The sequence below is a fragment of the Astatotilapia calliptera genome, chromosome 18 (assembly GCF_964374335.1).
Source record: "Astatotilapia calliptera chromosome 18, fAstCal68.1, whole genome shotgun sequence".
Classification (NCBI taxonomy): Eukaryota; Metazoa; Chordata; class Actinopteri; order Cichliformes; family Cichlidae; genus Astatotilapia; species Astatotilapia calliptera.
Window position 1 is genome coordinate 31,249,338 of NC_137439.1, and position 6,730 is coordinate 31,256,067.

At 47.9% G+C, this 6,730-nt stretch overlaps 1 long non-coding RNA gene across 1 annotated transcript; it reads right to left on the reverse strand.

The window, feature by feature from the left end:
• Nucleotides 1–5,216: 5,216 nt before the first annotated feature.
• Nucleotides 5,217–6,217, reverse strand: LOC145422031 (uncharacterized). Its single transcript, XR_013903407.1, has 2 exons — nt 6,105–6,217; nt 5,217–5,611 (listed from the first exon to the last, which is right to left on the reverse strand). It is a non-coding gene; the product is annotated as an uncharacterized LOC145422031 (long non-coding RNA).
• Nucleotides 6,218–6,730: the final 513 nt, after the last annotated feature.

Sequence of the window (6,730 nt, forward strand, 5' to 3'; positions counted from 1 at the left end):
TCTGGCTGATACCATCCTGATTTCACCAGGGCCTGCGTTGCTGGCTCATGCCATCCATATTACACCAGGGAATGTGGTGCTGTCCGAAACCATCCACATTTCACCAGGGCTTGTGTTGCTGGATGATGCCATCCACATTTCACCAGGGTCAGTGTTGTTGGCTGAGGCCATCCACATTACACCACTGCCAGTGCTTCCTGTGACGCTGTCTTCACCACACCAGGGCTTGTGCTTTCTGTCTGAGACCATCTTCACCAGACCAGGGTCTGTGCTACTGCCTGATGCCATCAACATTACACCAGATCCAGTGCTACCTGTGAGAACATCTTCACCAGACCAGGGTATTTGCTAGTGCCTGATGCCTTCCACATTATATCAGGGCCACTGCTTCCTTTGAGGCCATCTTCACCACACCAGGGCCTGTACTGCTTTCTGAGGTCATCTACATTACACAAGGGCCTATGTTGCTGGTTTAGACCAATTAAACTTCACCACGGCCTGTGCTACTCGTTGATGCCATGCACATTACACCAGGGCCTGTGGTTTTGGCGGTTACCATCCACATTTTTACCAGGGCCAGTGTTGTTGCATGAGGCCATCCACATTACACCAGGGACAGTGCTTCCTGTGAGGCCATCATCACCACACCAGGGCATGTGGTGCTGGATGAGGCCATCCACATTACACCAGGGCCTGTGCTACTCGATGATACCATCCACATGTCACCTGGGCTTGTGTTGCTGGCTGATGCGTTCCACAAAACACAAGGGCCTGTGATACTGGCTGAAGAGTTTCACATTACACCAGGGCAAGTGTTGTTGGCTAAGGCCATTCACATTACACCAGGGTGTGTGGTGCTGCCCAATACCATCCATATTTCACCAGGGAAAGTGTTGTTAGATGAGGCCATCCACATTTCACCAGGGCCTGTGGTCATGGCTGAGGCCAACTACATTTCAACAGGGCCTGTGGTCATGGCTGATGCCATCCACATTACACCAGGGCCAGTGGTGTAGGCTGAGGACATTCACATTACACCAGGGATAGTGCTTCCTGTGAGGCCATCTTCACCCCACCAGGGCCTCTGCTACTCATTGATGCCATCCACATTACACCAGGTCCCTGTGCTGCTGACCGATATCATGCACATTTAACCAGGGACAGTGTTTTTAGATGAGGCCATCCACATTACACCAGGGCCTGTGTTGGTGGCTGATCCCATCCACAATATACAAAGGCCTGCGTTGCTGGATGAAGCCATTCACATTTCACCAAGGTCAGTGTTGTTGGCCGAGGCCATCCACATTACACCACTGCCAGTGATTCCTGTGAGGCCATCATCACCACACCAGGGCCTGTGCTTTCTTTCTGAGACCATCTTCACCAGACCAGGGTCTGTGCTACTGCCTGATGCCATCAACATTACACCAGATCCAGTGCTACCTGTGAGAACATCTTCACCAGACCAGGGTCTTTACTAGTGCCTGATGCCATCCGCATTATATCAGGGCCACTGCTTCCTGTGAGGCCATCTTCACCACACCAGGGCCTGTACTGCTTTCTGAGGCCATCTACATTACACAAGGGCCTGTGTTGCTGGCTTAGACCAATTAAACTTCACCAGGGCCTGTGCTAGTCGTTGATGCCATGCACATTACACCAGAGCCTGTGGTTTTGGCGGTTACCATCCACATTTTTACCAGGGCCAGTGTTGTTGGATGAGGCCATCCACAATACGCAAGTGCCTGTGCTACTGGCTGAAGACTTTCACATTACGCCAGGGCCTGTGGTGCTGGCCCATACCATCCACATTTCACCAGGGCCAGTGTTGGTGGATGAGGCCATCCACATTACACCAGGGACAGTGCTTCCTGTGAGGCGATCTTCACCACACCAGGGACTGTGCTGTTGGATGAGGCCATCCACATTACACCAGGGCCTCTGCTACTGGCTGAAGACATTCACATTTCACCAGGGATTGTGTTGCCGGCTGATGCGTTCCAGAAAACACAAGGGCCTTTACTAATGGCTGAGGATATTCACATTACACCAGGGCCTGTTGTGCTGGCCAATATAATCCACATTTCACCAGGGCCACTGTTGTTGGATGAGGCCATACACATTACACAAGGGACAGTGATTCCTGTGAGGCCATCTTCACCACACCAGGTCCTGTGCTTTTGGCTGAGGCGATCCACATTACATCACGGCCTGTGATGCCGGCTTCTACCGTCCACATTACACCAGCGACAGTGATTGCTGTGTGGCCATCTTCACCCCACCAGGGCCTCTGCTGCTCGTTGATGCCATCCACATTACACCTCGGCCTCTGGTGCTGAACGATATCATGCACATTTCACCAGGGCCAGTGGTGTTGGGTAAGCCCATTCACATTACACCAGGGTGTGTGGTGCTGACCAATACCATACATATTTCACCAGGGACAGGATTGTTAGATGAGGCCATCCACATTACAAAAGGGCCTGTGCTGCTGGCTGAGGACATTTACATTTCACCAGGGCCTGTGGTCATGGCTGAAGACAACTACATTTCATCAGGGCCTGTGGTCATGGCTGAGGCCATCCATATTACACCTGGGCCATTGCTACTCGTTGATACCAACCACATTTCACCAGGGCTTGTGTTGCTGGCTGATGCGATCCACAATACACAAGGGCCTGTGCCTCTTGCTGAGGCCATACACTTTACACCAGGGACACTGCTTCCTGTGAGGCCATCCTCACCACACCAGGGACTGTGCTGTTGCCTGAAACCATCCACATTACATCAGGGCCATTGGTCCTTGCCGATGTCATCCACATTTCACCAGGGCCAGTGGTGTTGGCTAAGGCCATCCACATTACACCAAGGTTTGTGGTGCTGGCCATTACCATCCACATTTCACCTGGGTCAGTGTTGGTAAATGAGGCCATCCACATTTCACCAGGTCCTGGCTGCTGTCTGAGGCCATACACATTACACAAGAGACAGTTCTTCCTGTGTGGCAATCATCACCAAACCAGGGCCTGTGGTGCTGGATGAGGCCATCCACATTTCACCGGGGATTGTGTTGCTGGCTGATGCGTTCCACAAAACACAAGGGCCTTTACTACTGGCTGAGGATATTCACATTACACCAGGGCCTGTGGTGATGGCCAATATAATCCACATTTCACCAGGGCCACTTGTTGTTGGCTGAGGCCATACACATTACACAAGGGACAGTGCTTCCTGTGAGGCGATCTTCAACACACCAGGGCCTCTGCTGCTCGTTGATGCCATCCACATTACACCTGGGCCTGTGGTGCTGACAGATATCATGCACATTTCACCAGGGTGTGTGGTGCTGACCAATACCATCCATATTTCACCAGCGACAGAGTTGTTAGATGAGGCCATTCACGTTACACCAGGGACTGTGCTGCTAGCCAATACCATCCACATTACACCAGAGCCAATGGTGTTGGCTGAGGACATTCACATTACACCAGGGCCTCTGGTGCTGGCCAATACCATCCTCATTTCACCAGGGCCAGTGTTGTTGGATAAGGCCATTCACGTTACACCAGGGCCTGTGCTGCTAGCCAATACCATCCACATTACACCAGAGCCTATGGTGTTGGCTGAGGACATTCACATTACACCAGGGCCTCTGGTGCTGGCCAATACCATCCACATTTCACCAGGGCCAGTGTTGTTGGATGAGGCCATCCACATTACACCAGGGACAGTGCTTCCTGTGAGGCCATCATCACCACACCAGGGCATGTGGTGCTGGATGAGGCCATCTTCACCACACCAAGGCCCGTACTGTTGGATGAGGCCATCCAAATTACACCAGGGACAGTTCTTTCTAAGAGGCCATCCTCACCACACCAGGGACTGTGCTGTTGGCTGAAACCATCCACATTACATCAGGGCCATTGGTCCTTGCCGATGTCATCCACATTTCACCAGGGCCAGTGTTGTTGGATAAGGCCATCCAAATTACACCAGGGACAGTGCTTCCTGTGAGGCCATCATCACCACACCAGGGCCTGTGGTGCTGGCTGATACCATCCACATTACACAAGGGCCTGTGCTGCTAGCCTTCCACATTACACAAGGTCCTGTGTTGCTGGCTGATGCCATTCACAATACTCAAGGGCCTGTGCTACTGGCTGATGCCATCTACATTACAGTAGGGCCTTTGGTGCTGGCAAATACCATCGACATTTCACCAAGGCCAGTGTTGTTTGCTGAGGCCATCCACATTACACCAGGGACAGTGCTTCTTGTGAGGCCATCTTCACCACACGAGGGCCTCTGCTGCTGGCTGAAGCAATTCAAATTACACCAAGGCCTCTGGTGCTGGCCAATACCATCCACATTTCACCAGGGCCACTGTTGTTGGCTTAGGCCATCCACATTACACCAGAGACTGTGCTTCCGTTGAGGCCATCTTTACCCCACCAGGGCCTTTGATGCTCGTTGATGCCATCCACATTAGGGCCTGTGATGCTGGCTGATATCATGCACATTACACCAGGGCCAGTGGTGTAAGCTAAGGCCATCCACATTACACCAGGGTGTGTGGTGCTTACCAATACCATCCATATTTCACAAGGGCCAGTGTAACCAGTATGTAACAAAATATATAAACTGTCGCGGCCTTTTACTTTCCAAACACCAAAAAAGTCCAAGAAAAGGCCGTGGGTGGCAACGGGAGGTTTGTTTTAGAACGCACTTCTGACTCCATTGTTTAAAAATCATATGTGGTTTATTTCGTGCAAAATTATAAACAAAAATCAACCAAATAACTTCTTAAAACTTAAAATTAAATGAAAGTTAACTTAATTTGCTTTAACAACTTCAAAAGTGGTCAAAAAATCATTTTCTAACCCTCCCGTCTTCCCATCTGACATTTGGCAAACGAAAAACCTCTTTACCACACCCATCCAGGGTGCTCTTAATCTCTTGATTAATGGGAGGGTCCATAAGCTAATAAACCAATCACTTTCCAAAAGCTTCTCCAATAAAATTAATTACAAATTTACAGAACAAAACCAGGTCAGAATATTCTTACACCTTTAAAGAAAAAACAAAAATGAATACAAATTGCATTTTATAAACATTCAACAAAAATGGCCACAACATAAACAATGGGCAAATCAGAAGATTTCAGGAACGACACGAGCCCAGAGGATGGGTAACCACAATGAAAACACAACTGCAAATGATGAAGCAATAGTTCAACTGTATTTGAAATTTGTGCACTGTATTGCCTTTACAATAACAACCAAAATTGTGTGTGCGCGCACAGATACCCAAAATAAAAAAGAAAAGAATGTTAGACCCGGGTCTTTTAAAGTGTCAATAGGATCCAGATCAGGCCTGTTTGGTGATCTGGTGAGTTATTGGTGTGAGTTCAGTCCACGATCGATGTATGGTTTGCACTGTTTTGTCCTACCACAGTTCAGGCAACCAGACTTCAAGATTCAATTCCAAATGGGCTGTGGCTCGCCATCCATTGCAATGGAAAATTATTATTCTTCTGCGGATTTTCACAAAGTCTGTAATCCAATGTTCTCCGAGGAGTCTCGGCTCCTTTCTCCAACTCAAAAAAACTGACCTAAGAGTGAGGTCAGAATTACTTCAAATGAACATGGTTCACACTTAACTAACACTTCTGTTTAAAGTATAAATCATGAACAAAATGTGTTTCAATTTCTAATGTTGTACAACAAATCAAATTCTAAACGTTTTCATTACATGGCAATGTAGCTATCACCAATCATTAAAGCAATTCACACTGCTCATTAAAAGCAGCAAACTCAATATACTCTGCTCACGGTCAAGTAACAACAGTGATGAATAAAAAGTAACACAATAAAACATTTCAATACAACAGATAGACATACTGTTTTTTCCTTAACCTAACAACAGCTAATAAGTTCTCAACTAACGCTTAACAACGGGCGTGAGCGTTTAGCACACTCGCTAGCTACTAGCACACTCGCTAGCTACTTGCATAGTACCGTCACCATTAGCGTTTGTTTTTTTGAAGCAAACAACATTAACATTTCAGGATGCCAATCAGCGGCTATAACAGTTTCGTTACTCACCAGTGCAAAGCACTTCGTATTCATAAAACTAGCTTCGGCTATCCAAATCTGGCGGCTAATCAAGCAGACACCAACAGCTTCGCTGTTTCAACAGCTACCACGTTTTCCCCACAGGTACAGCTATGGCGCGTGTGGTCTAAGCAGCCTTAGCAGCGCAACCAAACATGAAAAAACAAGGCGGGACAAACAATCCCATTGGTTGGACTGCATTACTATCCAGGTCAAAAAATAACGTTTCAGAAACAAAAATAAATGAATAACACAAATAATGCAGATCCATACAAAATAATTTGGATTTTTTTCTTTAGAGTCTCTCTCCAATCATGAGTGTTTTTAACTGAACAGAATAAAACACCATTAATAATAATTACAATAAACAGTCTCTAATTCCATCTGTTTGCCACTGGGCTACACCAGTGTTGTTAGATTATGCCACCCACATTACACCTGGTCCTGTGCTGCTGGCTGAGGCCATCCACATTGCATCGGGGCCATGGGGTTGGATGAGGACATTAACATTACACCAGCGACTGTGTTACTGGCTGAGGCCACCTATATTTCACGAGGGCCTGTGTTGATGGCTGATGCCATCCACAATACACCAGGGCCTGTGATTTCTGTTTGGC